Source organism: Electrona antarctica, assembly GCF_951216825.1.
Source record: "Electrona antarctica genome assembly, chromosome: 5".
Lineage (NCBI taxonomy): Eukaryota > Metazoa > Chordata > Actinopteri > Myctophiformes > Myctophidae > Electrona > Electrona antarctica.
Genome location: NC_136810.1, coordinates 58,518,420 through 58,528,310, shown reverse-complemented (window position 1 = coordinate 58,528,310; position 9,891 = coordinate 58,518,420). Strand labels below are relative to the sequence as shown.

At 43.0% G+C, this 9,891-nt stretch overlaps 1 long non-coding RNA gene across 2 annotated transcripts; it reads right to left on the bottom strand.

Moving 5' to 3' along the window:
- Positions 1–6,515: 6,515 nt before the first annotated feature.
- LOC306923555 lies at positions 6,516–9,256 on the bottom strand. Of its 2 annotated transcripts, XR_013790080.1 has the most exons (5): positions 9,132–9,256; positions 8,878–9,010; positions 8,619–8,726; positions 6,765–6,830; positions 6,516–6,672 (listed from the first exon to the last, which is right to left on the bottom strand). It is a non-coding gene; the product is annotated as an uncharacterized lncRNA (long non-coding RNA). The 2 variants fall into 2 exon arrangements; XR_013790079.1 differs by having other exon boundaries at positions 6,516–6,830.
- Positions 9,257–9,891: the final 635 nt, after the last annotated feature.

Genomic DNA, 9,891 nt, shown 5'->3' with positions numbered 1-9,891 from the left:
TCTTCTTGCCACTTTCCAGGTCTCCATGGGGGGTGCAGGCATTGCATCCACACAGTGTGAATGCCCACGGGGGAATTTTAAGTGCAGCCATGCAGCAGCACTGGCCATCTTTGCCACACACAACATCGGTCCCACTGACCTGGAATGTAAGTGGAAAAAGCCACCTTGTGGTAAAGAAGTCAACTCTGCCCATAAGATGTACCATCGCGATAAGGAGTACTTGTCACTTCCCTCCGGGTCAGTGACAGAAGACAAGCGCCAGCAGTTGCGTGACCGATGGAGGGGAACCGGAAGATGTATTCCGTTAGGATTTGCCTTTTTTCCAGAGCCAGAAAAGCAGTCTTCCCCTATCTCCTGCTTAACTGTTCCGGAAATTGTGGCTCAGTGCGGCCACCTCGGACCAGCCGCCATCCTGTCCAGAATGCACTTGACAGAGGAACAGCAGAAGACCATTTTCACTATGACTGTTGGCCAAGCGGCTAACCAGGACTGGCATGACCAGCGCAAAGGGAGACTTACAGCCAGCAATTTTGGCTGTGTCCTCAAGGCAAAGCGGATCACCCCAAGCCTCCTGAAAAGGCTACGTGGGGAGTACAACCTTGCCGGTGTAAACTGTAAAGGCAGTGCAGCATGGAGTTGCCAATGAACAAGAAGGGATCAAGGCTTTTGAGAAAGAGACAGGTCAAAAGGTTGAGAAGTCTGGGATTTTCCTCAACACAAGCGGGATCCTTGGTGCCTCTCCTGATGGCCTTGTAGGCACTGATAGCCTCCTTGAGGTAAAATGTCCCTATCGAGAGAGGAACCTCACAGTCGAAGAGGCAGTTCAGAACAAGGATTTCTGTCTCCAGAGGGAAGGTTAGCCTTAAGAGAGCCCATGTCTACTGGCACCAGGTCCAAGGCCAGCTCCACTTATCTGGACGAACCACCTGCTATTTCGTTGTGTGGACAACCAAAGATGTGGTCATCATCCCGATCAATTGTGATGACTCTTGGAAGGATAACATCCAAGCTTTGGAGACCTTCTATCAAGTCCACATGCTCCCAAACCATGTCAGCAAATGATTTACCCATTTAGGACTGAGACCACACACACACCCCAGAATTAGATGTATTTGGCTGTGACCCCCCCCCCCCCCCCCCCCCATCAGAAATGTTGTTCCAGGGACCCCCCCAGAATCAAAGATTTGAGTTAAAACGTTTGCTCTGAAAGAATATATATTCAAAGTTTTATGCCACATTTGATTTTCAAAAATAGCAGATCTACAAGCTCGTAGTGAGACACTCGGTGCCGCTATGAGCTTGTAGATCTGCTGTGTTTCAACAGCCGACATTTAAAAGCTATAAGGTGACAGATGTGTTCCCGCCCTGAATGGGTTAAGCACAGATTTGACAAAGTGAGCCAAATGTCTCAGCATGGACTCAGGCTGGATGCTGCTGGATCGAGGCATCGGTCATAAACTTAAAATGTTTGATTGTATATATGCCAGAATGTCAAATTGAAAATAAGGTTCTTCATCTTCTTTCTTTGCCAATTATTTACATGAAAAGGCTAGGCCAAATACATTTTTCGGATGAAGTCTGATTTCATTTTCTATTCTACAGTACTACAGCATGACCTTGCATAGAGATAAGAGCCCATGCACAAGGTGTGCCTATAGATAGAGCAAAAATAGCAGATCTACAAGCTCATAATGCATGTGCGCTTGTAGATCAGCTATTTTAGCTATGAATAGAGTTTGACTTGAGATATTGACTTACTCACTGGTGCCGTGGTGCGTCTTGGGTACAAGAGTTTGAAAACCACTACATAGCGAATATGAAACGTGAAACAAGGCAGCGTAATAGAAGACACATTCCATGACTGTGCTAAATCAATTTATTAAAAAAGCACAACAGTTTCGATTCTCAGATGATTACAAATCATTTACCACACAAGTGAATCTCTAATCTCATTTATGAGAGGTTCCTGCAGGTTCACCAAGACGGCACAGACCTGAACCACCACATCAGCATAGCTACGAAGGTAGGGTGGAATGAAGTGGAGGATCGTGAAGTCTTTCAGACGTGCATTAGCTCGTTCAACGTGGATCCTATTTCTAGCTATGTTCTTTGTTAACAGGACCTCACTTTCGGTGAACTTTCCATTGTTTAGGAATGGTGGGATGTTGACTGAAACCCCCTCTGGCAGAATGTCAGAAATTAAAAAGCCTTTGTCTGCTAGAATTAAATCTCCAGATTTAAAATGACTAAGGATGCCAGACTCTTGGACTATGGCTTTATCAGAAACTGAACCTGGGAAAAGATTGCTACAATAGTTAATGACACCATTTGGTGCAACTCCCAACAATAACTTGAAAGAGTGCATCCCTCTGTATGCAGAATAGGTCTGCTTCTGTTCATCCATTTGATGAGGAGCAGCTATTTTAATGTCAGTGCAGTCGATTATCATCCTGCAGTTTTTGAACTTCTGAAATGAGGCAGGGAGGCTTAACTGATTCTTCTCTCTACTTGGCACTACACTCATGATGTCTTTAAAGAGAATCTCATGTAACACATGGATGAATGTGATTATTACATTGCTGACTGTACAAGTGCTGCAGTGGAACAACTGGGCAAGATGCAAATTAGTGTAGTTCTTTCGCAATTTCATCAGGGTCATGAAAACTTGGTCCTCCAGAGTGAGAACATCCACTTTCCATCCACTGAAATAAGCTATAGAGTCCTTGAACAGACCCACATAAAAAACAACATCGAGGAATATTGCTCTATCTGGCAGTCCAGTCTCCATACGTAGGACGATATCTGGAACTTGAGAGGCAGAATACCTGTCCCTACAGTACTGTTGTTTATCTTTTAAAGTCTGTAGCTCCATCATCATCTCTTCTTGTTGAGCATCATCAATGATTTTCTGCAATCTTGTCCAATCCGCAGGAGGCATTTCGGCAGAGGTGCATGGACTTGCTGGTGGTTGTATTAGAGAGGACAGAGAGAGAGAGAGATTTATGAACAGATTGAGGTGGATGTATATTTATTTTTTACAGACAAATGTAGATGGATGATGGTGAACATTAACAAAACATACCTAAGATGGATGGAACATAGAAGTGCATGGAACTGGAGCCGTTTTATCGGCAGAGGTGCATGGATCTGCTGGAGGTTAGAGAGAGAGAGAGAGAGAGAGAGAGAGAGAGAGAGAGAGAGTTAGTCATGAAAAGATTGAGGTAGATGTACATTTACAGACAAATTGGATGATGGTGAACATTACAATTTAGGCATTTAGCAGACGCTCTTAATCCAGAGCGACTTACATTAAGCAATAACAAAAAGCATGGCATACATCACATATATAAAAAGTAGTTATCATGAGTAAACTAAGAACGTAACAGTGGAGTATCTATGTAAACTATACATACTATACTATATAATATATTATACATGTGTACTATAAAGTGCTATGACTACATAAAGTGCGATTCTAGAGCTGTCTACATAACAAGCTATAAGTCTGTTTAAAATACTATTTAAGTCTACATAATGTGCTATCTAAGGGGCTAGGCTAGGGCAAGTGCTACGGGCCATGGTGGAGTCTGAAGAGGTGGGTTTTCAGACTACGGCGGAAAATTGGGAGTGAGGCTGCAGTTCTGACTGTGATGGGAAGTGCATTCCATAGTTTTGGAGCCAGAAGGGAGAAGAGTTTGGGACGTGTGGAGCGTTGTCCCGGCGTTTTTAGTGAAGGTACCTTAACCCTTAGACAGATTACTACTGGAAAACACGTGGAGTTTTGCATTAGTCTTTTCTGCCCTGTACGTGATTTTCCGTAGTTCTCTTTTTTTATTAATACCAATATATTAATTCGGTCCGCACCTCTGTATATAGTATTGAGCATAAATATCAACTACATTTCCCAGAATTCCCGTGTCACGTGACACACGTGTATGCTTTCCTATTGGAAACTGACGCCCAGCCCCCAGTGAACAGGGGGGTTGGTTGACTCCTCCGAGGTGGGCACTGGGGGAAGAGTTTTTCAGCCAGGTTTGCAGTCGCCGCAAAAAAAACAATCTGAAAAATGATCCATCCGTGTCCAGTGGCATTCTCCAGTCCCAGACCGTTGGCCGGGCTGCAACATCCACCCTCGCGGATTACACGTGTGACGTGTGCAATGTTTTTTCTTCTCCCCACCGGAGTTACCACCAAGGCTGATGCCTTCGCTAAAAGGTAATTTTATTGTATTCGAAAATGCCCTAATATGACATGTCTAGTAAGACGATCCCTATATTTGGCCCGAGCCGACCTAGTGCTGATATCAGATAGATGTGGTAGAACCATATATGGATAGATCTAACTGGTTTAGTCATCGTGACATGCATAGTCGGAGAATATATAACAAGGGTCGGTACTATAGGTGATCGACGTAGCTAACAAAAACATCTGATCAAATGAATCTATTGTACTGTGTCTTTGTGGGCCGAATCGTGGCGTCGTGGCATACAAATAGATGTTTGTATAATTAGTATCACGATAAAATAATATGGCGACGTTAGAATGACACCACCAATGAGTGATCGCGTGTAATGTAGCTGCCCAGCGTATATCCAGCACCATCACGTCACCACATTCCACTGGCTGTTGGCTAGTAGTAGTTGCTAACAAACACTGCACAAATGGTACTGGCTATTGGCCGGGCCACAAGCCCGGGCAATAGCCAGTACCAATGTTGCTGGATGATTGCGACGCAATGGTGCTGGATATACCCTGGGCAGCTAGCTACATTACCACCGATCACTCATTGGTGTTTCATTCTAACGTTGCCATATTATTTTATCGTGATACTACTTATACAAGCATCTATTTGTATTTGTCATGCCACGACTCGGCCCACAAAGACACTGCACAATAAAATCATTGATCGCCAGCAGCCGGGTAAAACGCCATGTAATAGTAGCGTGCACTGACTACAGCTAAAATGTTTATTTCTTTTTATATATTTAGAACTGGCATCAGATGAGGAGGAGGAGGAGGAGGATGAAGAGTCAAGACTGCGATGGCGTTCTCCGACACTGAACCGGATTCATTCATTCATTCATTTCAGGGGGGGCAGTTTTTGGGTGTTTTTTTTATTTAGCCTACTCACACATAACCTGACTCCGCCAGATGGGGCAGCAGAGAGTACACTGGGTTCCCCCCTCCTGCTCCCATCTGGGAACTCTCAGGCAGACTTGATGCCCGGCCACAAAACGGCCTGGCCAATCAGCAGCAGCTAGAAGCGAAGTTGCTCACAAAACGGCCTGGCCAATCAGCAGCAGCTAGTAGAAGCTAGAAGCTGCTGCTAGAAGTTGCTAGAAGCTGCTGCTGATTGGCCAGGCCGTTTTGTGGCCGGGCATCAAGTCTGCCTGAGAGTTCCCAGATGGGAGCAGGAGGGGGGAACACAGTGTACACTCTGCTGCCCCATATGGCGGAGTCAGGTTAACTCACACACACACACCGTCAAGGACTGGGTTTGGGGACATTTGGGAGGAGTAGCTCTGATCCATAGCTCTAAATGCGCATTTAGAGCTATGGATCAGAGCTAGGGGAGGAGTAACTGTTTTGTATGTAGGCCTATTTATTTTCTGTAATATTTATCATTTTATTATGTTAGTAGTCGTAAAAAATAAAAGACGCTTTTACAATGAGTTAGACCTGTCATGACTATTTTGTTCACTATTGTGAGGTTTATTGTATATGACTAAGCAAGTTTCAACTGTGATTTACTCTGTAACGGTAGATGGTAATAACTCAATTTCTTTTTTATAATACAGTATACATTCAAGTCTATATTTTGATACATATCATGGGCACCAAGTCATATCAAAACAATGTCCTTGGATGTGTTTTTTATCAAAACTGTGTTTCTTCATAACAGGTTTTTGAGATACATGCATGAATAGACAAGGTACTGGTAAGACTATGTAAACATGGTATATATCAAAATGTGCGTTAGAATGTCTAATTCTACCCCAAAAAAGAATTGAGTTTATATGATGTTCCAATTTCAGAGCTATGGGGACTTTTAGCTGGATAGGTCAGATTGATCATGACTGACCATGCTATTTATAGATGGCAAAATATCTACAGTGGTACATGTGAGAAACTTTTTATTTTATTTTAATTGAACTAGACAACTCACCCTTTAAAATGAGATATTGCATGGCTATGTATGCCCAGCAGAAAAAAAGTTATTTAGAAAATAAAACTTCAACCGGGCATAACTTTTTTTGGTTGTCCTAGAAACAGAAACAGTGTAAATGCAGGCTCTTTTAAATGGCTTCCAACACAAGAACTAAACATTTTATCAACTCAGTTCATTTTTTTCCTGGAAGCAGACAAGTCAAGCTTTCTCTGAAGGTCTTTCGTTGTCACACATTCACAACAGAGAATTTTCAATAAATCATTCAAAAACGCCATTCTGGCCATAGAGAAGTCTACCTACTATATAGAAATCCTTGAAACGCTCAAAGAGTTAAGCTTCCCTGCGTTGGCTGATCTGAGTGAGCGGGAGGGTTTGTACAAACATAACTAATGTACCTAAGATGGATGGAACTGGAGGTGACATTATGGCAGAAGTGCATGGAGCTTCAGGCAAGGCTTCACATGGAACCGTTGTATCGGCAGAGGTGGAGGTGCATGGATTTGCTGGAGGTTGCAGAGAGAGAGACACACAGACAGAATGAGACATTTACAGACAAATTGGATGATGGTGAATATTACAAACCGAACTAAAGTACCTAAGATGGATGGAACTTCAGGCAAGGCGTCACATGGAACTGTATCTGCAGAGGTGCATGCATTTGCTGGAGGTTGCAAAGAAAGGAGGGAGGGGGGGAGAGGGAGAGAGAGAGAGAGAGAGAGAAATGAAATGATTACTATATTTACCCAGGGTAGCTGGGCTAAGCTCAAGAACTTGTTTCCAGCCAGGCCCTGCTCATAGAACACATTTCATCGTAGTGGTTCAATGCCTTGTTCAAGGGCACTTCAGCCAGCGGTGGTAATTTTAACGTGTCGGACAGCTGATTCGAACTGGCGACCTTCCGGTATCAAGACCGCTCCGCTATCCGTTCGGCCACCGCTGCCACAAAGACAGAGAGAGCGCATTAGTCATGAAAAGATTGAAGTTTGATTGAAATATTTTGTTTGCAGTTTGCAGAATTAAAGTACATTTCAAGCACAAACTCAATACAAAGACTGTTAACTGTGAGTGGACGACCCAATTAAGCATTACACTTGTTTACAAGAGGGTCCACCTTGTTCAATTCATCAAAACATTTAGAGACGTACAAATAGACACTCATAAGGGAGGTAAAAAGGGGGGGGGGAAAGGGAAAAGAAAAATATACAGTGAGGGGAAAAGGGGGTGGGCGGTGGGGGGGGATTCAGATTTTACGGAGGCCAGTTTTGAATTGCAGCCATCTGTAGGTGCCCTTTGAGAGCGGTTTTGAAGGAGTCAAGGGATTTGCATGTCTTAATGACTGTTGGTAGGGCGTTCCACATTTTGGTGGCATAGGAGCGAAAATAATTTAGTCCCTTGTTTGTGCCGAATCTGGGTTGTACATGGTTCGTTGCACTTCCTCTGGTGTTGTGGACTTCGTTAACATTAAGGAAGTATCTAGACAGGTACATGGGTATCTTGGTGGTGTATCGAATCTTGTGGACCAGACCCATTGCAAGATGCTGTACTCTGTCGTCGACCCTAAGCCATTCCAGCCTGTCAAAGTGGGCAGGGGTGAGGTGGGTTCGGGGGGTGAGGCCAAGTAGGAGCCTGACCAGTTTGTTTTGGGAAGTCTGGAGCCTAGTTTTAAGGGCCTTTGAGGTGCTGCGGTACCAGGAGGTGCATGCATAGTCAAAGAAACCTTGTAAGAGGGCTCCTGTTAAGGTCTTCAAGGTGTTTTTGTTGACCAGTGAGGAGAACCTGTAAAGGAATCTTGTTCTTTGGTTGACTTTTGATTACGTTGGTGGCCATTTTATCACCGGAAAGATTAGCCTCCAGGATGGAACCTAGGTAGGTAATTTCATCTTTACGTGTGATAGTTCAAGTTCAAGTATTTTATTTGCCATTTCAAAACAAGTTTGATAGGAAATTGTCATGATACTTCCTCTCACATACAAGACAACACAATAAACAACAGCACAAAGACAAGAACAAAAAGAGACACAAGAAACAGAACCAGACCAGGACCAAGCTGCAGCTTTGACGCATGTATACAGTACAGACAGTAGAAGAAACTGGTTAGTGCAATTATGTAGCAATTTTTAAAGTGCATAATTAAAGTGCATACCGTCTAGTTTGTGTTTGAAGTGCAAGAGTGTCGTTAAGGTGCCTGACTGCTTGGAGGTATGTGCTGTCTCTAAAACGGGAGGTTCTACTCCCAATGCTGCCATATCTCCTACCTGATGGGAGGAGATTGATAAGGTAATGGGCTGGATGGGAATAGTCGGCTATGATTTAACATTGTCACCCACTCTAACCAAGAAGCCATTTGCCTTGCTGAGATTACTATTAGATCCAAAGAGAATGGATTCAGTGGATGTACATTTACAGACAAATTGGATGATGGTGAACATTACAAACATAACTAACGTACCTAAGATGGATGGAACTGGAGGTGACATTATGGCAGAAGTGCATGGAGCTTCAGGCAAGGCTTCACATGGAACTGGAGCGGTTGTATCGGCAGAGGTGCATGGATTTGCTGGAGGTTGCAGAGACAAACAGATACACAGAGAGACAGCTGATTGAGGTGGAGATATATTTAAAGACATGCGATGTATAAGTGAACATTAAGAACATGCACATCAGATGTATGAAAAAGAAATGGAGCAGACTTGCTGGAGGCTGCGTACCTGCAGAACAGGGCCTAAGCCTAACCATATAGGGCCTTTACGGTTGTAAAACCATATAGGCCCTCTGGAGATGCCAGCAGGGAAATGGCAGCTGCACACACGCGAATCCTGGCTGGGCCTCCGGTCTTTCCGTCTTAAAAAAAAAGTAAATAAAAATGATGATATGGTAAGATGTTAGACATTTACTTAGAGACTATTAGGGCAGTCACAAGCATGGCCTTTTACTTGACAATAGGAAACAATAGAAGACGCACATCCACTAACTGAACGCCAGGTGCTGGGCTGAAGTAAATAATATAAAAGAAAGTAAGGTCCGCAGTCCACACACTGGACTGTGCTCCAAAAGCCTAACGTTTTATCTTCTCACCACAGAGACATGACACTTCTAGCCTCACGGCTCTTTATCAGACAATGAACAACACAAACAAGCACCTACATATACCTGACACTGCTGTGTCACATGACCAGACACAGCTGGTGCTCATAACACCGTCAATCATATTTAAATAAAGGTCATGTGACACAGCAATGGCAGGTATATGTAGGTGCTTGTTTATGATGTCCATTGTCTGATGAAGAGCCGTGAGGCTCGTCATGTCTCTGTGGTGAGAAGATAAAACATTAAGCTTTTGGAGCTCAGTCCAGTGTGCAGACCTTACTTTCTTTTTTATTTTACTTGACAATGACACACAAATTCAAATTGTAATGGCTATTTTGTCAGCTCCAAACATTTCAACAAAACCCAATGATGCACCTTGAGTCAATAAACCAATAATCAAAATTGATCATTCTAAACAATATACAAAAAAGTTGAAATGGCTTCTACAAAAACTAACTATTTAATTGTAGTTTTGTCAATTAACATAATATGGAACATATACCATTTCTGATTTTCTGTTTTGCTTTGTAAACAAAGACAGATATGACTGAAAAATTACTATAGAAAAATGACAGTCCCAATAATCAAAATTGTGTAAAAACCTGCTTGAAAGTAATATTAACTAACATTTTGTG